The following is a 10,731-nucleotide window of genomic DNA, read 5'->3' as shown; positions in this document are numbered from 1 at the left end:
CAAGCATTCCACTGGCCTTGAAAAGAAAAGGCCAGCTCTCTGTCAACTGGCAGCCAGGTTCCTCTGCAAATGTTGCTACCCACACATGAAATTACTTACTCTGGGGAGAATTGGAGACTCTGGAGGTTTAGTTCCTGCTACTTTCATCACCTGAGAAATTCAGGGATTCATAGAATGGGTTGGAAGGGACCGTAAAGATTATCCAGTTCCAAGCCCCCTGCCATGGGCAGGGACACCTCCCACCAGCCCAGCTTGCTCAAGGGCCTCATCCAGCCTGGCCTTGAACACCTCCAGGACATCCACAGCCTCCTGGGCAACCTATTCCAGGCCTTCCCACCCTCGCTGAAAAGAATTTCTTCCTCATCTCCACTCTCACTCTCCCCTCTCCCAGCTCAAAGCCATTGTCCCTCAGCGTCTAAAGTCCCTCCCCAGCTCTCCTGTGTCCCCTTCAGGTACTGGAAGGCTGCTCTGAGGTCTCCCTGGAGCCTTCTCCTCTCCAGGCTGAACAGCCCCAACTCTCCCAGCCTGTCCCTACAGGGGAGGTTCTCCAGCCCTCTGATTATCCTTGTGGCCTCCTCTGAACCCTCTCCATCATGTCCATCGCCTTCCTATATTGAGGGCCCCAGAGCTTGACACAGGGCTCCAGGAGTCTCCCCAGAGCAGAGGGGCAGGATCCTCTCTCTCCAGCTCTGGCCACACTGCTTTGGATGCAGCCCAGGCTGCCCTTGGCCTTCTGAGCTGGCTCAATGCACTCTGATGATCCATTTCATAACAACTGCAAGAAACAGACCCTCAGTTTTTGAGGAAACCCCAAACCCATCAGATTTAGCTTCCTGAAAGAGCCTTCTCCTAATGCTTTCTCTGGCAACTGCATCTTCTCAGCACAACAAGCCAATTGCCAAGAAACCACAATGCTGAAGAGGTGAATTTTTCAGTGTGCCCTAACACTGCAACCCCTCCAACAACCCAGTGAGCACTTGCAGCCCAGAGAGCCAAGCAGAGCCTGGGCTGCAGCAGGAGAAGTGTGGCCAGCAGGGCCAGGGAGGGGATTCTCCCCCTCTGCTCCACTCTGCTCAGACCCCACCTGCAGCTCTGGGGCCAGGTCTGGAGCCTCTCTTCCAGGAAGGCTCTGGAGGGGCTGGAAGGTGTCCAGAGAAGGGCCCTGAGGATGAGCAGAGGGCTGGAGCTGCTCTGCTCTGAGGACAGCCTGAGAGAGTTGGGGTTGTGCAGGCTGGAGAGGAGAAGGCTGCCAGGAGACCTTCTGGTGGCCTTGCAGCATCTGAAGGGGGCTCCAAGAAAGCTGGGGAGGGACTTTGGAGGGGGTGAGGGAGGGATAGGAGTGGGGGGGATGGAGCAAAAGTAGAAGTGGGGAGCTTGAGATTGGATGTGAGGAAGAAGTTGTTGGGCAGGAGGGTGGTGAGAGCCTGGCAGAGGTTGCCCAGGGAGGTGGTGGAAGCCTCATCCCTGGAGGTTTTTGCAGCCAGGCTGGATGTGGCTGTGAGCAACCTGCTGTGGTGTGAGGTGTCCCTGCCCATGGCAGGGGGTTGGGACTGGCTGAGCCTTGAGCTCCCTTCCAGCCCTGACAGTTCTGTGATTCTGTGACCTTGATAAAGAGTGTAAAGATCACCTGATGAGAAAGATTTGCTAGCTGGCAGGGATGCAGGATTGTTTCATCAGCTATATAGACCCAGTTATTGAGTGGCTTTGCTGTTAGGTTATCACATGGGTGGAACAGCCAAATCACCCTGGAGCTTTGAGGCTATTGGCTGATGTGGAGAGCTGAGCTACTAAAATAGCTCTGCCAAGCTCCTTTGGTCCACTGGGAATGTGAGTGCTCAATGGGACTGTCAGGAAAGAAGAGTTAGGCACAGTGGGAAAATCACCTCTAGGTTTTGGGTTATTTTCAGTAGGTTTTGATAGCATTGGAGCACATCAGCACCAACCTTGGCTTTTAATCTGGCCACAACAAGGTCCAGTAAGAAGAGTTTTCTCTCTTCCTTACTCCCTGGCACAGTTCTGTCCTCTGGAAATTTGAGGAATATGCTGTGCAAAGGAAGAAATCCTTGCAGCTTCCTTTTGTGACAAAATAGAGTCAGAGAATTGTTTCAGCTGGAGAAGCACTCCGAGATCATCAAGTCCAACCACCAACCTCCTAGGCAGCCTCTGTCTCCCCACCCTCACTCTCAACAATTTCTTCCTCATCTCCACTCTCAGTCTCCCCTCTCCCAGCTCAAAGCCATTGTCCCTCAGCCTGTCCCTGCCAGCCCTTGTCCAAAGTCCCTCCCCAGCTCTCCTGGAGCTCCTTCAGGTACTGGAAGGTCTCTCTGGAGCCTTCTCCAGGCTGAACAGCCACAACTCTCTCCGCCTGTCCCCACAGGGGAGGTTCTCCAGCCCTGTGATCATCTCCAGCAGCTCCAGGTCCTTCTTGTGCTGGGGGCCCCAGAGCTGGAGGCAGTGCTGCAGGTGGGGTCTGAGCAGAGCAGAGCAGAGGGGCAGAATCCCCTCCCTCATCCTGCTGGTCACAGGCAGGACCTCCTGCCTTCCTTCCTACAAGTCCAATCCATGTCAAGAAGCCCAATTTCAAAGTTACAGAGGATGAAACCTGACTGGCTTCAGAGGAACAACCAAATATTGTACTTCAATGACTGAAAAACAGTGAAAGCATCCTAGGGACTGCAGAGGAAGCCCAGCACAACAGCTCTGACACCAGGATTTATCAGCTCTTGGCACAACATCCCAGCTGAGGAAGTGGCACACAGGCTCCAGTTAGGCTGCTGGAAGGGAAAGCTCCGCAGAGACCTAACCACACTGCTGTCCAGTCAGCCAGGGAGCTGGAGAGGTCTCTCCAAGGGACACCTCTGCTCTTACTCACTGCCATTAAAGTGCAGGAGCAAAGCAGCACCTGCTGCACTCCAGGCACTGTGGGCTGGCTGGGATTGCAGCTGAGCTCACTGCAGGCCAAGTCAGCTTGGCACTGGCTGGGGAGAAAGGAGCCACTACTGCACTGATCACAGCCGTAAGTGTCCTGGTGAGGCCACTTCTGGAATGTTGGGGGGCCCCCAGTTCAAGGAGGACCTCAGAGAGCTGCTTGAGAGAGTCCAGTGCAGAGCCACGAAAATGATGAAGGCAGTGGAAGATCTTCCTCACGAGGAGAGCCTGAGGGAGCTGAGGGCTCTTCAGCTTGGAGAAGAGGAGACTTAGGGGTGACCTCATTCATGTTTATCAGTATGTGCAGGGTGAGTGCCCAGAGGATGGAGCCAGGCTCTGCTGGGTGATGCCCAATGACAGCACAAGGGAAGCTGAAGCATAGGAAGCTCCATGGAAACAGAAGGAAGATTTTTTTTTCCCCTGTGAGGGTGACAACTCTGGAACAGGCTGCCCAGGGGGGTTGTGGAGTCTCCTTCTCTGGAGATATTCAAGACCTGCCTGGCTGTGTTCCTGTGTGACCTGCTCTAGGTGATCCTGCTCTGTCAGGGGGGTTGGACTGGATGATCTCTTGAGGTCCCTTCCAGCCCCTGACATTCTGTGGTTCTGTGATTAGCACTAGGAAGGGATTTTCCATGACCTCGTTTTACAGTGAAGATCCTGAAAGGCCAAACAACCATTCCCTTTCCCTCCTCTCTTTGCTGAAACAAGAAATTATTAGTTCTGCCTCTTTCTTCACATAATGCTGCACTTGATGACTTGGAACAGGAGAATCACAGCTGTGACACTGATGAGCAAAATAGGTGGAATCACAGAATGGGCTGGGCTGGAAGGGAGCTCCAAAGCTCATCCAGGCCAACCCCCTGCACTCAGCAGGGACATCCTCCACTAGATCAGGTTGCCCACAGCCCTCTCCAGACTCACCTGGAAGATCTCCAGCCATGGAGCCTCAACCACCTCCCTGGGCAACCTCTTGCAGTGTTCCAGCAGACTCGTAGTAAAGAACCTGTTCCTCACATCCAATCTCAATCTGCCCTTCCCTAGTTTGAAGCCACTGCCTCTCATCTTGTCCCTGCAGGCCTTTGCAAGGAGTCTCCCTCCATCCTTCCTGTAGGCCCTTCAGGTGTTGGGAAGGCTGCTCTAAGGTGTCCTTGGAGCCTTCTCTTCTCCAGGCTGCACACCCCCAGCTCCCTCAGCCTGTTCCCATAACAGAGCTGCTCCAACCCCCTGAGCCTCCTCTGGACCCTCTCCATCAGCTCCATGTCCTTCCTATATTGAGGGCTCCAGACCTGCACACAGGACTGCAGGTGAGGTCTCACCAGAGCAGAGTCAAGTGGCAGAATCCCCTCTCTGGCTCTGCTGGCAACGCTGCTTTGGATGCAGCCCAGGATGTGCTCTCAAGTTGAACTCCTCATGTATGCCATGGATACAGACTCAAGCACTTCATTTTTCTCACTCCATTTTTCTGTCACTTAAGGCAATATGCAAGTCCAAACCTGCCAGCAAGCAAGAGTTTGCTATGAAGCCCAGCTGCTTAGAGCCATAGAATCCTTTGGGTTAGAAAAGCCCTCCAAGCTCATCCAGCCAACCCTTCTCTACCTCTGCCCAGGCTGGGGCTGAGCCATGGCCCTCAGCACCACAGCTCTGCCTCCCTGAAACACCTCCAGGGATGGTCACTCAACCACCTCCCTGGGCAGCCTCTGCCAGGCTTTGAGAATGTTTTCAGTCAAGAAGTTTCTTCTCATGTCCAACCTCAACCTCCCCTGGGGCAACCTGAGGCCATTTCCTCTCCTTCTCTCACTTGTTTCCAGAGAGAGGAGAGCAACACAGACCTCTCAGGGAGCTGCAGAGAGCAATGAAGTCTCCCTGAGCTCAGCCTCCTCTTCTCCACACCAAACACCCCCAGCTCCCTCAGCTGCTCCTCCCCAGCCCTCTTCTCCACACCCTTCCCCACCTTTCTTGCCCTTCTCTGGCCCTGCTCCAGCTCCTCAAGGTCCTTCTCAGAGTGAGAATTTAAACTTCTACCAGTTTAAGCTTCACACTCTACTTTAACCCCCTCTTATCCCATTTCTCTAGTAAATTCCACCAGCTAGAAGTGGCTTGCAGAAGTCAGCAGCCCCAGCAAGGGAGGTTAAAGGCATTTAACACCAACCAAGGTTTGCAATGTCCTAGTTAATATGTCAACAGCCATGTCCTACAGGGGCTCTGAATACCTGCTGTGCAGCAGATGTGGCTTTAGCACTCAAATCCCATTACCTGTCCTTGGTGACCCTAAGAAAGCCCTGGAACCAGCAGCCCCACAGGGTTCTTGGGGGGGTTATGTCCTCCTTGTAGCCATTAGGAAAGCAGGAGAACACAGCAGCTAATCTACACAAGGTCATCGAGATGCTAACGAAATTCCTGCTACAAGAGGGGGAAAATCCTCCTTGGAAACATAAAACCAATCACTGGGAATTGCAGAAGCAGCGAGCTGCAAAGCAGAGTGTCTCCAGCAAGCCCTGAGATGATGAGATGAGCCCTGGTCTGTAGTAACTTCCACAGACTCTGCAATCCCTTCCCTGGGGGGCTCTGCAGTGGGTTTGGAGGGTCTGCCACTACCTGAGCCCCACACTAGTTAGGACATGAACAAATTGGTGCTCAGTGGGGCCAAGTCCAGCTGCAGAGCTGTGCCCAGTGGAGTCCCCCAGGGATCAGTGCTGGGTCTGGTCCTGTTCAACAGCTTCATCAATGACACTGATGAGGGGACAGACAGAGTCTGCTCAGCAAGGTTGCTGATGATACCTAACTGAGACACTGAAGGCTGTGAGGCCATCCAGAGACTTGGACAGACTGAGAGCTGGGCAGAGGAACGTCCTGAGGGTCAGCAAGGATGAGTGCAGAGTCCTGCAGCTGGGCAGGAAGAATGAACTGCAGCAGGACAGCGTGGGAGGGGATCTGCTGGAGAGCAGCCCCTCACCCCCTCCAAAGTCCCTCCCCAGCTTTCTTGGAGCACCCTTCAGATGCTGCAAGGCCACCAAAGGTCTCCTGTGAGCCTTCTGTTCTCCAGACTGAACAGCCCCAACTCTTTCAGTCTGTCCTCACAGGAGAGGTTCTCCAGCCCTCTGCTCATCATACAAGCACTCACCACACAAACCCCCTCCCATATCTCTCCCACTAAACCAGACAAATCTTCTTTACTATGACAATTTTCCAGAAACCGAGGGAAAATTCTTTATCCAGAGCTGGGAGAGCAGTCCAGCAAACCACATCCCCTCCTCTGACAACACAGAGAAATCCCAAGCCTTTTCCTGCCAGTCTCCTGCAAGGCATCAGAGGAGTTCAAGAGGTTTGTGCTCAGTTCCAGACTTAAGCACTTCAATCTTCAGCCTTCTTAGGTCAGTCAACCCTCTGCTCTACTGCTAGCCATGAAGTGGGAAAGGAAGCTTCCCTCCTTTCTCCAAGTGCCCCATCTCAGCTAATTTAAGGGCAGGCTCTCTGAAGCAGGACCAAGGAGCTGACACAACCCCTAGCCCTCCAGCTGACATTGCCTTCTCATCTGCAAATCCTTAATAACTCTCAACCCCTTGCAGAACCAAAGCCTTCCCCATAAATACCAGCAATCAAAAATCAGCACTTTTAACACCAGGCCTCCTTTAATTCTTGACCTATTATTTGCAGACATTTCTGTGGCATCCTAAAATTTGCACATAAAAGATCAGGCCCCAGAGCTGCAAGCCTGAGAACAAAGCCTTCTCACCTCTGCTATTCTTCCTGCAAGAGTTTCATAAGCTAAGTGGAGCAGATCTCTATCCTGGCCAAGTGGCTTTCAAATGCACCAAGCATATCATTGTCCCAAAGCAGCCTCCTCCATTCCTTGCCTTTTATGAAAGGCTTTTAATAGATAATGATGCACAAAGCAGCAGCCCTGGTTGCTCAGCAGGTATTTAAGCAGCACAGGAGAAAGCACAGCCCCGGACAAAACAACAGCGGCACCAAAGAGTCGTCTTCTGCCCTTCCCACCAGGCAATGCCAGCTTCCTTCCCTGCACTTCAGGAGGAGGTGGGGCTGGGAAACTCTGCTTTCAGGAGTTCCACCCTTCTTTACAGATGCCTAGATTTCATTAATAGTTAACTGGAGACACACAACATTAACTTACTCTGGTATTCATAGCTTTCCATCCACCCTCAGCCCATGGTAAGGGACAGCTCGGGGGCAACAGCATCCAAAAGCTTTCTGCCCCGTGCCCCACTCCCCCAGGATGTATCCTGCACTTCCCTCCTCTCATCCCAAACAGCCAACAGCATCCAAAAGCTTTCTGCACCGTGCCCCACTCCCCCAGGATGTGTCCTGCACTTCCCTCCTCTCATCCCAAAGAGCAACGTTCCAGCCAGTTTTGCTGCAAGCAGAGAAAACAAAGGGTGCCTGACTGAGCAGCAGGCTGCTAACCAACTCTCCCTCTCAAACATCTGCAGCATCCAGACTATAGAATCACAGAATGTGTTGGGTTGGAAAAGACCTTAAAGATCATCTGGTTTCAACCCCCTTGCCATGGGCAGGGACACCTTCCACTAGCCAAGGCTGCTCGAGGTCCCATCCAACCTGGCCCTGAACAGCTCAAGGGAGGGGGTAGCCACAACCTCCCTGGGCAGCCTGGAGTGGCTGAGGGAGCTGGGGATGTAGAGTCTGGAGAAGAGGAGGCTGACATGCTGGAATGTGTCCAGAGAAGGGCCCCGAAGATGAGCAGAGGGCTGGAGCTGCTCTGTTCTGAGGACAGCCTGAGAGAGTTGGGGTTGTGCAGGCTGGAGAGGAGAAGGCTGCCAGGAGACCTTCTGGTGGCCTTGCAGCATCTGAAGGGGCTCCAAGAAAGCTGGGGAGGGACTTTGGAGGGGGTGAGGGAGGGATAGGAGTGGGGGGGATGGAGCAAAAGTAGAACTGGGGAGATTCAGATTGGATGTGAGGAAGAAGTTGTTGGGCAGGAGGGTGGTGAGAGCCTGGCAGAGGTTGCCCAGGGAGGTGGTGGAAGCCTCATCCCTGGAGGTGTTTGCAGCCAGGCTGGATGTGGCTGTGAGCAACCTGCTGTGGTGTGAGGTGTCCCTGCCCATGGCAGGGGGTTGGGACTGGCTGAGCCTTGAGCTCCCTTCCAACCCTGACAGTTCTATGAAAGGAGACCTCATTGCACTCTACAGCTACCTGAAGGCAATCTGGAGCGAGGAAGGAGTCAGCCTTGATGACAAGCAACAGGACTGGAGGAAATGGTTTCAAGTTGACCCAAGGGAGGTTCAGCCTGGTTATTAGGAAGTATTTCTTCACTGGAAGGGCTCTCAAACACTGGAATGGTCTGCCCAGGGCAGTGGTGGAGTCACCACCCCTAGGGGTGTTCAGGCACCGTGTGGACCTGGTGCTTAGAGACATGGTTTGGTGTTGGGTGCTGGGATGAGTGTTGGACTGGATGATCTTGAAGGTCTCTCCCAACCAAACAGTTCTGGGAGCCTGTGATTCAACACTTGAATGTTCTTAGGTTTAACATTCCTCTGGTGACACCACATAGACATTCACCAGTATCACTGATGTTCTAAAGGTTCTAGGCTTGCTGCCTGAGTAAACTGGAGAGCTCTTCAAGCCCTTCCCCTTCAAGAGCTGAGCTTACTCTTGTTCAAGCCAGTCAGTCTTGACGAGTGCTCTGCGATAACCACTAGAGAGACTCTTGAGTGCAAGGCCTCCTTAGCTGTGAAGGACTGGAACAAGAGGATGCCTACACTAAGCAGGCCCTCTGGGTCCTACTGTCATGGATTTGGACACATAAATATTCCAAGGCATTTACTGTACAGCAGCAGTCATCACAGAATGCTTTGGGCTGGAAGTGTTCAGAGACTCCAGCGATAAAGAAAAGCTTTGTCCCACTGACTGCTGCTTCAACAATGAACTCCATTGAGGAGTCTGCCCAGGCTCATTTTATCTCTCTAATTACTTACCTCTCCTGCAGGAGCAGCAGGCTATTAAGGTTTGCTGATTAAGATTTGAAGGCACTTTGAAGATTTATTGTACTACACAACTGCTAATTATTATTGTTGGTACCTGCATTCGGTCGGGAGGAAAAACAGCTCTGTGCCAACTGCTTTTGTTTCACTTGCACAAGTGGAGATATTTGATTTGAAGAAAAAAAAAAGGTAAAAGAGAGAAAAGGCTGCATTTTAAAACCTGCAGCCCTCTGCTGTGAGCCTCACTCTGGATTTGTAACAGCCACATGGCTGACAAAATCCCCACCATAAGGGAAAGAGAGCAAAGCAACACAACCTGCCTGCTGCAAATGGAACATTTGTGCCTTGCTAACGTCTCACCTTCAGGGATACAGCTTCCTCCCTTTCCCCAGCTTCTCCACAGCCTTCTCTTGAGGCATCCAAAATGACAGCACTATGCACAAGGTCTCACAGGTCCAAGACGACCAGCAGCAGTGGTGATTAGCTACTCATCCATGGCAAAGTCCATTTCTAATTGTGTGTGGATGGATGACTTGATGCCAGCCTCTCCATATGTAGCCACCCTGCTGAAAAATCTGACTCACACTCACTGCTTAACATTCAGCCCATCCTTTTCCCACAGATACCTCTTTGTTTTATCCACGCTCTTCCATCCACTCAAGTGCCCTCAAGTCTGTGGATCTCATCACCTCCAACTCCACTCAACAACAGTTTCAGTTCTACAGCCCCCTCCAAGGGACACAATCTAATTCCATTCACACCATAGAGAATGCTTGAACCCAAACAATTCTAACTCCAACAAGGCTGGGGCTAAACCATGTCCCTCTGCACCACAGCTCTGCCTCTTGGAAACACCTCCACAGATGGAGATTCAACCACCACCTCCTTGGGCAGCCTGTGCCAGGCTTTGAAAACCCTTTCAGGGAAGAAGTTTCTTCTAATGTCCAACCTAAACTTCCCCTGGTGCAACTTGAGGCCATTTCCTCTTGTCCTTGTTACTAGGGAGAGGAGACCAATCCCTACCCTCACTCCAATCTCCTTTCAGACAGTTTTAGAGAGCAAGGTCTCCCTTCAGCCTCCTTTTCTTCAGGCTGAACACCCCCAGCTCCCTCAGCTGCTCCTCCCCAGCCCTCTTCTCCACACCCTTCCCCACCTTTCTTGCCCTTCTCTGCACCTCCTCAAGGTCCTTGCACTGAGGGGCTTAAAACTGAAGCCAGCACTCAAGGGGTGTCCTCCCCAGTGCTGAGTCCAGGAGGACAATCCCTGCCCTGCTCCTGCTGCCCACACCACTGCTGATCCAGGCCAGGATGCTGATGGCCTTCTTGGTCAGCTGGGCACACACTGTCTCATCTGGTATATTCAAAAGCATTTACTTTTACTACAGGTTTAGTTTAAAAGCAAAAACAAACCAATAAAAAAAAAAAAACACCACCCAAAACCAAACCCAACCCACCAAAAAAAAAAAAAAAAAAAAAAACACACCAAACAAATAAAACCCCACAGCCAAAAAAGCACCAAGCAAACGAAAACAAACCAAGAACAACAAACCAAAAATCACACTCCAGTGAGACGAAAAAAAAATAAAAACACACAACAGCAGTGCAAAACAATTCCAAATCCATCATCTACAGCAAGTTAAATTCTTTTATCATGCACCAGCAGACAAAAAAATAAAAAGCAAAGGCACACACACTGGGAGGAACATGCCATGTGCTTTTTCTGTCATCAGGTAGCATATTAAAGAGCAATAAAACATCTTAAAAGTTAGACTAAATGGTCTTCTATTTTTTTTTTCTGCCTCAATCTTCTCTCTTCTTAAGTCACTGCCTACATTGAAAAGTTGTTTATG

Source organism: Indicator indicator, chromosome 25 (assembly GCF_027791375.1).
Source record: "Indicator indicator isolate 239-I01 chromosome 25, UM_Iind_1.1, whole genome shotgun sequence".
NCBI classification, from domain to species: domain Eukaryota; kingdom Metazoa; phylum Chordata; class Aves; order Piciformes; family Indicatoridae; genus Indicator; species Indicator indicator.
The sequence above is the reverse complement of the archived record's forward strand: the minus strand, read 5'-3'. Positions refer to the sequence as shown.